At 46.9% G+C, this 14,799-nt stretch overlaps 1 protein-coding gene across 2 annotated transcripts in view; it reads left to right on the top strand.

The window, feature by feature from the left end:
- The first annotated feature begins 3,270 nt into the window (after positions 1 to 3,270).
- The window catches only part of Pacsin2 (protein kinase C and casein kinase substrate in neurons 2), a 92,710-nt gene continuing 81,181 nt past the window's right edge, over positions 3,271 to 14,799 (top strand). For both annotated transcript variants that reach the window (XM_028788702.1, XM_028788699.1), the window contains exon 1: positions 3,271 to 3,417. The gene's annotated coding sequence lies outside the window, so the exon portion shown is untranslated. The remainder of the gene's footprint in view (positions 3,418 to 14,799) is intronic.

Here is a 14,799-nt window from a genome sequence, read left to right as displayed (position 1 = left end):
GGGAGGGGGAGGGGGAGGGGGAGAGGGAGAGGGAGAGGGAGAGGGAGAGGGAGGGAGAGGGAGAAACCAACTGAGGATTGTACGTAAATGGACTGACATTGGTTCATCAGGTGCTGGCCACACCCTCTTAGGGATGAGCCATTCATTGGCTGTGCCATTTCAGGGCCCAAGAGGGTGATTGCCAGCAGCACGTGAGCTGAGTGTTGTACCTGCCTGTGTTTATGTATGAGTCTAGGTTCACAGGCCAGAGAATAAAACATCTAAGCAGGCAAGGGCGGGGTGGCTGCTTCCTAATCAGTGACTCGTTCATTCCACACATTTGGCAAGAGTGTGTTGCATTCCTAGGTAGATCCAGGAATGTGCTCTTCTTCTGACCCCAACAGTTAACGCTTTGGTGTCTCCAAACTGTTGATGATTCGTTGGTTGGTGCTGGAAATGGATCCCAGGGTCTTGTGCACAGAGCCACACCCTCCAATTGTGTGTGTGTGTGTGTGTGTATGTGTGTGTGTGTGTCTTAGTGCTCTCATTTTTGTATTCGTGTATAGAGGACAGGAGATTAACTTTGGATATCTTCCTCTATGACTCTCCAAAGTTATTTATTTATTTATTTATTTATTTATTTATTTATTTGAGGTAGAGTCTCTCGATGAATCTGGGACCTTGCTTTTTCAATTAGAGGCTGGCTAGAAAGTCCCCTAGAATCTCTCTAACTCCTTTTCCCTCAGCATTTGGGTTACACATGCATGCTGCTACCCTAGCTTTTTACCCGTCTTCTGGGAATCGGAACTAGGACTTTCATGTTTATACCAGAAGTTCTTTACCCACCAAACCGTCTCTCCTGCTGCCAATCTCAACTAAAAAAATAAAAGCCGAGAGGAGCTTGGTAGTGCACTCCCTTCGATTCGAGCACTTAGGAGGCAGATCTCTTGTGAGTCTGAAGCCAGCCTGGTCTGTAGTGAGACCTTGCCTCAGACAAAATAAATAAACCAAATACATAAAAGTGGAAGTGGTTTTATAGACGATAGAGACCCTGAGACAAAGTCAGCACCCACCGGCCACCCTGAGAGCCCAGCAGGCTCACTAGTCCTGGCTTTTCCTGGACTTCTGTTTTACAGTTGAGAAAATTGAGCCCCAAAGAAGGGAAGGAACTTGCAGGGTGGGGTGGCTGTTTGCTGCCAAGCAATTCTCCCTACCCATATCTCCTCGCTTCTTGCATGCCTGAAGTGCTCCAGCCAAGAGGAACCCCTTTGTCCCTGTAGGGCTCATTGCCTTCTGGGAGGTCTTTGCTCTCTGTCATATTCTATCCACCTTGGGGCAGTAATATGTCACTGTGTTTGATATTATTGTCCCTTCTTTGCCTTTGCTAGATTCAGCAAACACTTTTGAGCTTCTGCCCCCCCCCTTTGTATTCTTTTGTTATGTTCTCATGAGACAGGGTCTTGATATGTAGCTCTGGCTGTCCTGGAACTCACTATGTAGACCAGGCTGGACTTGAACTCACAGAGCTCTGCCTGCCTCTGCCTTCTGAGAGCTGGGATTAAAGGTATGCATGTACCACCATGTCTGGCTATCTCTACTTCTGTTGGAATTACTGGGATTTTTTTTCTTGAAGGAGTCACAAACATCATTGTTAAAAGGGTATTATACAGTCAATACAGCTGCCTCTGGGTGTTTAAATAAATAATTAACTGAAAACTTTTGGTCACTGTGAGAATGAGTGTTTTCTGGGTGGGGGAGGGGCATGTGAAAGAGTCAAGTCAAGGGCTCACATAACCTAGGCTGGCTTGAATTCTCTATGTAGTTGAGGATGACTGTGAATTCCTGCTCTTCCTGCCTCTTCCTCCTAAATGCTGAGGGTACCACTATGCCCAACCTGAAAACTGGACTTCTTATGTAGTTGGGGACGACCTTGAACTCCTGACCCTCCTGTTCTACCTTCTAAGTGCTAACCCACTACACCTGCCTTGTCTGTGTTGTTTTGTTTGCAGGGAGGCTGAGGCAGGGTATCACTATGTATTCCAGGCTCACTTTGAACTTTCAAAGATCCTCCTGTTTCTGTCTCCCCAAGTGCTGGGATTATAGGCATGCACCACTGTTAGCTAGCTTCATGTACTGCTTGCGTCAGTGCCTTGGTGTGGAACTCATTTACTGGGGTTACTGCTAGGTCATTTTACTTTTTTTTTTTCTTTTTTTCTTCCAATTACTCGGTTGCCCAGGCTGCTCATTCATTCTTTTGTGTCAGCCTCTTGAGTACTGGGATTATAGACATGAGCCACTGTCTGCCACCACTTACTTTTTACTCCATTACAGTCCCCAGAAAGTTACCTGCTGTCAGTTTCTCAGAACCTCACCCGGGTATCACTTACTGTCCTCGCGGCAGGGACTGTGTGGGTAGTGCTGAGCAAGGTATTAGCCGTTTTGGCTCATTATTTCCCTTTGCTCATAGGGCCCAACCTCCTACCAGGCATTTCTCTGTGAGAAGCAGAAAGTCTGTATATTGCCTGGTGCTCCGATGGCCATATCTGCATCCTCTGGAGGGAAGTCTCTCCACCCTACTTCCTCTTCTTTCTTGTGTTGAAGACCAGGGCTCACTATGTAGCCTTGGTTAGCCTGGAACACTATGTAGACCACAGTGTCTGTGAACGCAGAGATCCACCTGCCTCTGCCTCCTAAGTGCTGGGATTAAACGCGTGCACCACTATGTCCGGCTTGGAGGAAACTTTCTAAATAATAATAATAAAAAGAGAATTGTGTGTCTGGGTGCTCGAATTTATGTCTGTACCTCGTGCGTGCCAGGTACCCACAGAGGCCAGAAGGGGGCGTCAGAGCACTTCCAACTGGAATTGCAGACCATGGTGAGCCTCCATGTAGGTGCTTGGAATGGAATCCGGGTCCTCTAGAAAAGCAGAAATTTCTCCATATCGGAGGAAACTTTCTTAAAGTTCACCTTATCTGAATTCTCGATCAGGGACCGCAACTCGTCTGGTCGCTAGGGAAACCACAAAACTCTGGTCCACCTAAAAGTCCTCCAGACCCCAGCCTCTGGGCGTTTCCTAGGGAGTGACCCGTGTTGGCCTCGCAGGGGCTTAAGTAAGAGCTCCTCATTTGACTGACAGAAGAGGCCACTAATGCTAGCCCAAGGTGGTTCCTTTGAGCTGCTGGGGGCGTGCCACCTCCGCTCTAGTCTGTCCAATCCGGAGCGCCGCAGGGTCGAAGGGCGGGGTCTGGAGCTCGGCAGCCAATAGGGCGAGCACAGCGGGCGCGGCGGGGGCGGCGCGGTCTCGGCTGGCGGCAGAAGCGGCCGCGGCGGGTCTGGGCTGGGTCGGGAGCGCGGCTCGAGCTGAACGGGAAGGGGTCGGAGTCGCAGCCCGGCCGGCGTGGCGTGCTCAGTGGGACCCGAGGCGAGCGGCGGCCGAGGTGAGGGGTGCGCCGCGACGGTTGGGACACGGGTCAGTGGCCGCGCCTACCCCTGTCAGGCCGCGCCGGGGCCGAGCGCGCGGGGCCGCGCCGCTCGAAACTTCTAGTCCGCTCGCGAGGGGCCACGCGCCGGCGGGCGGAGCCCGGGAGGCCCAAAGGGCGGCCGGAGCGGGCGAGTCCCACGCGGACGCACTCATGGGGCGCTTTGCAGACTGCCTTCCATTTCCGTCCTTCCCACACTCGGTGTCCGCAGTGGTGAGAGCCAAGCCTGCCCGGTGAACACGAACTAGGGGTGTGAGGCAAGACAGGAAAGGCTGCAAGCTGTCCTTTTTGACTTTCATAGTTTTCTAGACTCAATGGGTCCGAAGTGTCAACTCCCTCCTCCCTCCCGTGGAGCTCTAGAGCCGTGTTCTTCTCTTCCCAGAGACCCCAGGCTTGCGGGCCCCCCTGTGAGAAGGTCCGTTTTTCTTTTTGTTCCAGGAGTGGATCAGAGGAGCTGGCTGGGGATCTCAAGGCCTTAGAGGTTAGACCTGGAAGTAGACACGCCCCAGGGGTGCTGCGTTCTAGTTGGGTCCACAGGGGTAGATAGTTTTGGTCCGGGCTGCGTGCACCATTCCTGGCTCTCGTCGTCTTTCCTTGGCCGCAGCTGTCCTGAGGTTTAGTGATGAAGGGGAGTAGGTTGCTGACAGTCTCCAGGGCTACTCATTAGCGGTTTAGCAAAAATACTCCTGCACTGTCCTGATGTAAATCTGTTTAATCCCGAGTTGTGTACGTGAGATCACACCTTCCTAGCCCCTGCAGGTTTTCCAGTTTGCTTAAGTTCTGGTCTTGCGCCCCTGGGATTGTTAGCTTGGAGCCCCTGGCAAAGGGATCAGCCAGATGAACTGGGTTCTATGTTAGCCTTCCTTTTACGTCGCAGGGCGCGCGGCTTCGCCTTTTCACAGAAGTTCTGAATGAGAGTCAGTGTGGTTGGGATTCTCTTGACTTTACTGGAATACTTTTGTCCGTACATTTACACTTAACTGTAGAGTTTGGCAGTCTCCTTGGTGAAGCTATGCTACTTGGACCATGAGGCCAAGTGAAAAACTTGTGTGATGTGTGTTTTCTTTTCCCTGCAGTCTGGAGACTTCAAAGAACTGACCATTGGGCTGATGGGTATTTATTACTTGAGAAAGTAACTGAGCACAGAGGAATAGATGACTGATTAGATCTGTTCTCTCTGGGCAGGATTGTTAAAGACTAACTCATTGGACTAGAAATGGTATTTCAGTTCATGCTGTTTGGGGAGCTAGAGTTTGTTACTTCTGACCATAATGATTAATGTAAAAGTGTGTGTGTGTGTGTGTGTGTGTGTGTAAGAAACATATATCTATGTTTCCATGCTGTCTGATGGAGGTGACATTAGCTTTCCCTTGGTGCCAGTACAGATTTTGATGGCCAGGCATTTCTAGGAGGAGCATAGGGAGGGGCATTTGTCCTTAGTTTTGAGGGGTCTGGCCTTGTTTTGGACACAGGGTCTCACAAAGTAGACCAGGTTGACTTGGACCTCACAGAAATCTGCCTGCTCCTGCTTCAAGGTGTATTACACCATACTTGGCCACCCTTGATCTTTTTATTTTCTTTTACCTGAAAGTCCATGCTGATGGGTTAAGGACTGATTGTTAGGCTTCCTGGTTCTGAAAGGGTGTCATCACTCGATCTTTGCAGGATAGTATGGAATATCAAATAACTGTAGTAAAATTACTAACTGTTGAGGCACCTTGTGAAGCATACTCGAGTGCTCTCTGGCCAGCCTCACCTGAAACCAACCTCTCAGCTGACTCTGGCCTGCCTTATCTACCACCCCATTGTACTTGGCTTCCTGGAAGCCACCCTTTAGATTATGTAGGTAATAATCATGTTCACATGAGCTGAAGTGCCTGCTCAGTTTTTTTCCAGTTGGGAACTACAGCTGCATACCTGAAGGCGCCAGAGGGAGGCAGGGCTTAGCTAGCTCTTCGATTTGCATACTAGGGGCAAGTCCTCTGTGACCTCTGCACATCCTCCTCACACCTGAAAGTAGGCCTGAGAGCACTGTCTAAAACTGGCTCGAACTTGTCCCTGATGCCTCTCAATGGTGATTGGGGGTCTTTGGGATGGCTGTTTGGGGATTAATGTTTCTCTCATTTTTTTTTTTAAGATTTATTTATTTCATGTATGTGAGTACACTGTGTCTGTCTTCAGACACACCAAAAGAGGGCATCGGATCCCCATTACAAATGGTTGTGAGCCACCATGCGGTTGCTGGGAATTGAACTCAGGACCTCTGGAAGAGCAGTCAGTGCTCTTAACTGCTAAGCTAGCTCTCTAGCCCTTTCCCCCAGTTTTTAATGTTCAGATGGCTGTGCTATCTGCTGACTAGAGACCATCTTAAAAAGGATAGGTGATCTGGGGCTGGGAGATGGCTCAGTCAGTAAAGCACCTGAATGTTCAAACACAGGGACCTGGGCTTGAACCCCCAGCAAAAAAAATACGGTGAGGACAGGGATGGCTCAGGGGCTAAGAGCTGTAAGATCCTTACAGAGGATCTGGGTTTGATTCACAGCACCCACATGGTACCACAAGCACCTGTAACTCCAGTCTCAGGAGATCCTACGTCCTCTGCTAACCTCTGAGGGCACCAGGCGTGTGCATGGAGCGCTTACATACATACAGGCAAACGTTCATAACATAAAACTAAGAAATCTTATAAAATATAAAGTGGACAGCCATCAAGGCAATACCAGACATCAAACTCTGGCCTGCACTTGCACACTTGTACACACACAGAATAGTTTTCCCGCTGCACAGGTGCCTGTGATTCTACCTTTTGGGAGGCTGAGGCAGGGCAGTCTCTAGTCTGAGGCTAGCTTTGGCCTGTATAGTGAGACTCTATCTTAACAAAGGACAGTGCTCTAAGTATTCTGCACAACCAGACTTTTGTTTTTGCATCTCTGTGGTGGGTACTAGGTACTTGAGAGACAGCTACCAAACCTAGAACACAAGGACTGTGGTTTTACAGGAGACTTCATTTATTTTGTGTGTGTGTGTGTGTATGCATGCACACTGTGGTGTGCATGTGTAGATTGGAGGACAACTTGCAGGAGCTATTTCTTTCCTTCTAGCCCACCATGGGGCTAACAGGGATGGAACTCAGATTGTCAGGCCTGGCAGCAAGTGCCTTTACCTGTTGAGCCATTTCTCTTTGTCCAGATATTCTTCTCTCCCACCACATAGGGTTTTTCTGTATAGCCCTGGCTATTCTGGAACTTTTACTCTGTAGACCAGGCTGGCCTCAAATTCAGTGATCCATCTACCTCTCCCCCCAACCCCTGAGTGCTGGGATTATAGGTGTGTGCCATCACCGCCTGGCTTCTGTCCAGATTTTTAATTTTCATTTAAAAAATAAGAGCTTGTACTTTTAAAAATACTATATTTTATCACATTTATTTAGTGTGTGTGGCAGTCAGAGAATAACTGTTCCACTCTGTGGGTCTGGGGACTGAACTCAGGTCGGAAGCCTTGATGGCAGGCACCTTTACCTTCTGAGCCACTCTGTAACCCCTACTTTTTTTCTTTACCTGCTTCTCCCTAGCTTTCTTCCCCTTTGTGTGCTACATGCTAGACAAGCAGTCTATTGCTAAGCTATGCCTCTAGCTCATTTAAAAAACTTCAGTCTTAAAATAGACAATTTCTGAATCTAAGCACTGAACTAGATTAGCCAAGGAACTTCGGCAGCAGTCCTAGTGCTAACCCAGCAGTCAGAGTCCTCAGCAGCTGCCTGAGAAAGAGCCTTGCTGGAACATGAGGCAGTACCTGATCTGGGACTGTGTGGCCTGTCCTTGACCTCATAATCAAGGCAACCTTCCTGCCTCAGCCCTTCAGGTACTGACATTACAGGCTTGAGCCATTACATTTGACTTTAATGTCATTTTATTCCCTGGTACCTGAGGGGAGATGGATGGGGCCCAGGGCTCTTTTCTATGCTTCCCACCACTGAGAGGCTAGGATATACCGTCCTTAGGGTCTCAGATTTCCTATTTGTAAGAGAGGCTTAGACATTCCTAACCTGTAACATTCTGAGAATAGTCGGAAGACACCCCTACCCCAAGAAAGGAAGCACACATGTGAACAGCTTGGGGTCAGTGTCCAGGGTGAGAACTGTGACTCTCCAGCCCTAAGCAGCCCCTCCTGCCCTAGTGGTGGCATGGTGATCACAGCTTTCCTAAGCTGCCTCTCACCCCAGAGAATCTGTAATCCTATTTCCTTGTCATCCTGGAGCTAATAATAATGCTGACTTACGTACATGGAGGACACACATTTCAAAGGACTTTTATCTCATTATTTTGCACTCAGACATTTAAATGACAGGCCTGTGATAAAGAAAGTGGTGTCAGGCCTGACCATTACTTTGTAAGAGTCCATGACCACAGATGTCCATCCATACTGGGTCCAGAACTTGGGCTCCTGGATGCCAGCATGGGGTTTTTCCATTAGGCTCTGCTTCCTTGGTGGTAGATGAGTTGTTGGCATCCTAAGTATCCTAGAATGTCCTTGTAGAAGTGTTTGTCCACGGAAGGACTGTGTGTCCTTTTGGAATTTGAATCCCAGAAGAAATACCTTCTGTCCTGACTATGAAGACCTTGTTTGTTCAGGTGTTTTTTTAACTTTTATTTTTTATTTTATGTGAATGAGTATTCTGTCTATATGTGTGTCTGTACACGGGGGGGTGCTGGGATTGTGCCCAGGTCTAACCAGTGCTCTTAACTGGTGAGCCATCTCTCGTTCCCTTGTTTTTGTTTGTAACCTTTTTTAGAGGGGAAAATTTGTAGGATTTGAGTGTTTTGGGTAGTCCAAAGTTGGCCTCAGACTAGAGATTTCCCTGCCTCAGCCTCCTAAAGGGTAGAATTACGGGCAAGTGCACATTGAGAGAACTGTTCTGTTTGTGTACATGTGCACAAGTGCAGAGTTCGATGACTGTCTATTTTTTTAAAGATTTCTTAGTTTTATGTAATGAACGTTTGCCTGTATGTATGTAAGCGCTCCATGCACACGCCTGGTGCCCTCAGAGGTTAGCAGAGGACGTAGGATCTCCTGAGACTGGAGTTACAGGTGCTTGTGGTACCATGTGGGTGCTGTGAATCAAACCCAGATCCTCTGTAAGGATCTTACAGCTCTTAGCCCCTGAGCCATCCCCTGTCCTCACCGTATTTTTTTTTGCTGGGGGTTCAAGCCCAGGTCCCTGTGTTTGAACATTCAGGTGCTTTACTGACTGAGCCATCTCCCAGCCCCAGATCACCTATCCTTTTTAAGATGGTCTCTAGTCAGCAGATAGCACAGCCATCTGAACATTAAAAGTCGGGGAAAAAATAAATTCCAAACAGCCATTCCGAAAGATCACCATTGAGAAGCATCAGGGACAAGTTCGAGCCAGTTTTAGATGGTGCTCTCAGGCCTACTTTCAGGTGTGAGGAGGATGTGCAGAGGTCATAAAGGACTTGCCCCTAGTATGCAAATCAACAAGATAGCTAAGCCCTGCCTCCCTCTGCCGCCTTTGATTCCCAGGCATTGTAGTTAGTAGTGGTTGTGAACCACCCAGCATGGGTGCTGGGACCTGAGTGGGAGCCATGTGGAAGAACAGTGCAAGCTTTTAACTGCTAAACTATCTCTTCACTCTTTGCTTTTTAACTTTGGTCTTTTTTTTTTTTAATTGGATATTATATTTACATTTCAGATGTTATCCCCTTACCCCATTCCCCCTAACTTCTGGTCTTTTGAGATAGGGTCTCTATGTAGCCCTGGCTGTCCTGGAAGTCAGTGTGTTGAGAACTGGGATTAAAGGTGTGCACTACCATGTCCACCTCTTACTTTGTGTTTTTGGTGTGTGTGTATGTGTATAATTTCCTGCAGGTGTGCATTTGTTGGGGATCTGAAAACAACCCTTGAAAACCCCTATTTTTCTGTTACTTAATGGGATTCAGGGACCAAATTCAGATTGTCAGGCTTTCATTGAATACTTTTATGCTAAACTGTCATAATAGGTTTTTTAAAAAATATTTTGTATGTTTTGCCTGAATGTATGTATGTGCACCACATGTTTGACTGGTGGCCACAGAGGTCAGAAGGTGTCCAGTCCTCTAGAAATGGAATTGCCATCAGTTGTGAACTGCTGGGTGGCTGAAGTTGTGGGTGCTTGGAATTGAACATGGGTCCTCTGAAAGAGCAGTGGGGTCTCTTAACCACTGAGCCTGTCTCTCCAGTCTTAACAGTCCTTCCTTTTTAAGAGGGAATGCAGCTGTCAGGCTTTGAACTCATTGTCTTTCTGCCTTAATGTTTTTGGAGTTTTAGATTATAGGGGTTTTACTTGACATCTCTTCTTGGGCTGAGAGCATTTGGAATATATCTTAATTGTCTGAGAAATCTGTGGGCAAAGAGAAAAGGCATTGAAGGGGAAGCATTCTGGCTACTGTTTATGAAGAGATCCTAGTGGCTGCTTCAGCTCACAGCTCTAGGAGTCCACGGTTTAGGTCCCGTGCTCTATAGAAGCAGCTGGCGCAGAATGGGTCTGGAGGTTATTGTTTCACAGTATCAGGACCAGATAGAAGCGGGTGCATGTGCAGAGAGACACAGAGGGCGGCTGGTTTGGCTGCTCTTAGCATGCTGCAGAACTTAACTCCAGGGAGGTGGCCTTTGCCACAAGTGAGCTTCATAGTCTTCAAGAATGTGGCGATAACTGTGTGGTGGTGACACACATTTAATTCTAGCACTTGGGAGACAGAAACAGGCGGATTTCTGAGTTCAAAGTTATCCTGGTGTACACAGCAAGTTCCAGGACAGCCAGGGCTACACAGAGAAACCCTGTCTTGAAAAACCAAGAAGAGAGAGAGAGAGAGAAAGAGAGAGAGAGAGAGAGAGAGAGAGAGAGAGAGAGAGAGAGAGAGAAAGCGTGCACACGTGGTGTGTGTTAGCAAGTGGGGCTATGGAGAGGAGGGGAGGGAAGACTGGTGGGCAGCTTTAGAATCTGATGAGCTTCCTGTAGGCCAAGGTTGGGGTCTAGACTTTCCTCTGGAGAATGAATTCGAGGGGAACATTCCAGGGTATGAGAAGGATGATCTTGGCGGGAGTAAGAGGTCAGTTGCGAATTTAGGGATATGGATGGGAGAGGTGTGATCTGGTTGCTCCTTTTCACAAAAAATCAGCAGTGTCCTCCAAAGCTTGAAGATTGCCTTAGGCTGTTCTAGGAAGCAGTAGCTTAATTTTGTAAGAAAGAGGCTCCCAGGGAAGACGGGCCTCAGTCATTGATTCATTTCAGCCCCATTGTGTAGAAGTTCACTTATGCTATTGGGTGTGTGGGGGGGTATTGTCATATAGTCTGGGTCCTGTTTTTGTTTTGTTTGGCTTATTCTCACAAGTCTGTAAGGCTAGTAGGCTAGCTCCTGCAACAACAAATAGGAGATCAGAAGCGTGGGTTCGGAGCCAGACAGCAGCCCTGGGTTTAGTTTCCAGGTGTACCACCAGGTAATTACATATCCACGCCTGGTCCAGTGGATTTAGCATTTCTAACACTAGGTGTCATTCATTCATTCATTAATTCATTCATTTATATTTTATGTACATTGGTGTTTTGCCTGCATGTATGTCTGTGTGAGGGTGTTGGCTCCCCTGGAACTAGAGTTACAAACAACTGTGAGCTGCCATGTCAGTGCTGGGAATTGAATCAGAATCCTCTGGAAGAGCAGCCAGTGTTCTTAACCACTGAGCCATCTCTCCAGGCAGAGACTAGGCATCTTATTTTGAACTGCTGTAACAGTGCTCTAGGCATCTGCTTATACAGAACAGAAATCTTAATTTCTCAAAGTTTTGGAGTCTGGAAGCCAGAGGTGAAGCTGCAGTAGTGTTGGGCTCTCCTCCGGGTTACAGATCCAACTGGTTATACTCTTCCACAGCTGAAAGAGGGTAAGGGAGCTCTCTGAGTTCCTTCTTTAAGAAAGGGCACTAATCTCATTCTTTGGGGCTTCATGCCCATAACCTAATTAACTTCCTGAGGCTCCGCCCCCTAATATGATGTTAACACTAGAATGTGAGCGCAGGAATTTGGAGTGGGTCCCTTTGTCTGGGTTGTGGTAGGTGTGCAGCCACGGGCCATAGTCCACAGTACTTCGTCATTTTGTATCACACAGCATGATAATTAGGTCAACTTGTAAATTAAGCAAAACCCTAAAATACTCATACTGATTTTATTTTATCTATTTCTTTCAAAAGTCTTTCACAAATGTATTCTTTCCTTCGCCAGAGTACTTGTTAAGATCTTCTGTGGTAACTCGGGGGTCACAGGAATGCTATCAGGGGTCACCAGTTTGAGTGAGGCTTTAAGCCCTTTGTGGAATCTTATGACCCTGGTAAGACAAATGTCCTCTCATTACTCCACTCTGAGCCTTTATTTCCCTGTCTCCTTAGTGGGGGTGAGGCTAAGAAGCTGCATCCTAGCTGTGTGGAGGGAGGCATATACCTGTGGTACAAGCACTTGGGAGGCAGAGGCAGCCTGGCCTACAGAAGGAGTTTCAGGATAGCCAGGGCTACACACAGAAACGCTGTCTTGAAACAATAAACAAACAAAAGAATGGGTGCATCCTGCCTGTGTGTGAGGGAAGCCACGCCCTGCCTCCTGTTGTTGAGCTTAATGTGATGGTCATACCAGCCTGTGTCAGTGGTTGAGGAAATGTTGCTGTGACTGCACCTAGTGCTCAGAGAGGGACAGGAGGATATGATGGGGGAGTGTTGCCTTGATGATGGCAGAAGTCTTGGGAAGACAAAGGATCACTGGGATCTGGGGGGATTAGGGTTAAACTTACACAGAGCAGTGGTAGCTCTCAAACTATAGAGTTAGGGGGTTTTTGGCTCTTCACCCTTGCCCTTTCACTTTCAGAGTTAATTTTTAAGTTCTAATTGGCGTTATAATTAAGGTACATGTGTATTGCTATAACTCTTATTTGCAGTTGGCCATGGTCTTTCCCTTAGCCTTCATTTTGTTTTCAGAACAGCTGTGTTTCTTCATGGTTCAGAAGAAAGAGAAAATGAGGTAGAATTGGAATTGTCAGAGGCTTTCCAGAGGCCACTGATGGAGACCCCACATGAGGGGTTAGGCAGGCACAGGGCCTGCAACATAGTCTATGGTGTCTAGAATCAGTGGTGGCTAGTTTTCTAAGTTGTCTCTTGAAGGAAATTAAATTTTATTATTTTAAAATGATGCTCAAATTGTAGTTTGTGAACATTTTCATACTTCAAACTATATTTGTGTTTCATTATATCAAATTATGCTGTCTCTAGCTGAGTGTGCCAAGACTGTGAACTGTGGTCAGGCTCTCTCCCACGCAGACCTTCAAGCCCGCTGTTAGTAGATTTTATAGCTCACGGATTTGCTGAAGCTGGCTGGCTTGGGCACCAGTTAGCTTGAATGTGGTGATGTTTTTAATTAAGCACTTGTGACCTCCGTACCAGCAAATATATTATCAGATAAGGAGGCAGGTCATGTGCCATGGGAAGATTGGCATGGCTGGTGGCAGAACCAGCGTCATGGCGTACACTGTGTTCTGGATTTTCCGAGGGATCATGGATGTTTACATTTCTGCTCATTGACTTCTTATAACCAGTCGGTGTTAACTCTACTTCGTCCAGGAGTGATCAAGGTCACAGAAATGCTGTCCCGCTTGACCCTGAAGCCCACAACAGTGTCCCTTTATCTTGCTGCCTTGACAAAGTAAATTCTGAGTCACTTGCTCTTAATTGCGAAAAAGATCTTTAAAATTCCCTTTTCCTTTTCTGTTTCTGAGGAACATAAAAATGGACAAATTTGGGTTTTTTTTTGTTTTTTTTTTTGTTTTTTGTTTTTTGGTTTTTCGAGACAGGGTTTTTCTGTGTAGCCCTGGCTGTCCTGGAACTCACTCTGTAGACCAGGCTGGCCTCGAACTCAGAAATCCACCTGTCTCTGCCTCCCAAGTGCTGTGATTAAAGGCGTGCGCCACCACCGCCCGGCCAAAAATGGACAAATTATATGTCTCTTGTTTAAGATAGAAGCTGTGTTTACAACTAACCCAATTATGGGATTTGAACATTTACAATTTATAGAGCCAGGGAATTTATCAGGTTGGAAGGGAGCTGGCAAAAGCTGCCAGGCTGGAGTGTGGTCAGACGGTCTAGGTCACCATCATGTTTCTCTTCCAGTTGATGAGGTCAGGGTAGAGGAGCAGGGTTCTCAGTTCCAGAGCCTGGTGGGTGTCGTGCTCCATCTTCCAAGCGCCCTTGAAGAGGCAGCTGAGGGAGAATTCACTTTGTTGCCTCGTGACGTTAAGTGAAGATTGTTAAGGTAGGTACCTGAGAGCAGATGCTCTCTGATTGTTTTGTAGACACAGGGTTTCATTCACTACATAGCTCTGGTTGGTCTCAGATCTTGCTGCTTAGCCCCCAAACACTGGGGTGGCCTGCCTGAGCCATCACCCCTTGCTGAGAAATATATGGGTTTTATATAGATAAATATGAGTTTTATGCTTGTGCTAATTACCATTTTTGTGCCATATGACTTAATAGTAAAAACTTACATTTTCCCACCCCAATGTGTTTATGTTTATGTGTGTGTATGTGTGTGTGTATGTGCCTGTACACCTCCCTCCTCCCGTGAGTGCCATGTGGAGATCAGAGGGCACCTTGAAGAAATAGGTTTTTTTGTTTTTGTTTATTACATGTGGGTCCTGGGTCTCAAATTTCTGTTTTCAGGCTTGGGAACAAGTGACCGTACCTGCTAATCCACCTAGAACCTTGGGAACGAGTGCCCTTACTTGCTGAACCATCTAGAATGTAGAATTTAAATGGCCCATGCCTTTTTTGGGGGTTAGGAGTGTGTGGAGAATTTTTTCCTATGTCACCATGTCTGACCTAAGTGTCCTCATTCTGTATTTCTGTTGAAGTTCTGTCTTCCTTTTCAGGTGTTTATCAGCCCTAGGGTCTTGTGCATGCTAGCAAGCATTCTGCTAAGTGCAGCTACAAACATCTCCAGCCCCTTACATGATTTCCAGTGTTACCTTGCTGACCGTATGAGCTTGAAACATTTCTTGGTGCTTGGCATTTTAGGTTATTTCCACTGTTTTTCTAATTAGATAAATTTGTATGTTTTCTCCTCTCCTTTTCCTCCTCCTTCCCTCTCTCTTTCTTTCCCCTCCATTCTCTTTCCCTCCTCTTCCCCCTTCCCTAAGGAGAAATTTCCACAAATGACTTTAAAAGTTGAACAATTTAGATTGTTTGGAACTTGTTTGAATTCTTGTTAAGTCTGTTTTCTAGTATTTTAGATAAAAGAAAACTCTGGGGAATTCT

The sequence above is a fragment of the Grammomys surdaster genome, unplaced genomic scaffold, assembly GCF_004785775.1.
Source record: "Grammomys surdaster isolate TR1022 unplaced genomic scaffold, NIH_TR_1.0 125767, whole genome shotgun sequence".
NCBI classification, from domain to species: domain Eukaryota; kingdom Metazoa; phylum Chordata; class Mammalia; order Rodentia; family Muridae; genus Grammomys; species Grammomys surdaster.
Note: the sequence above shows the minus strand (reverse complement) of the source record. Positions and strands in the feature narration are given on the sequence as shown.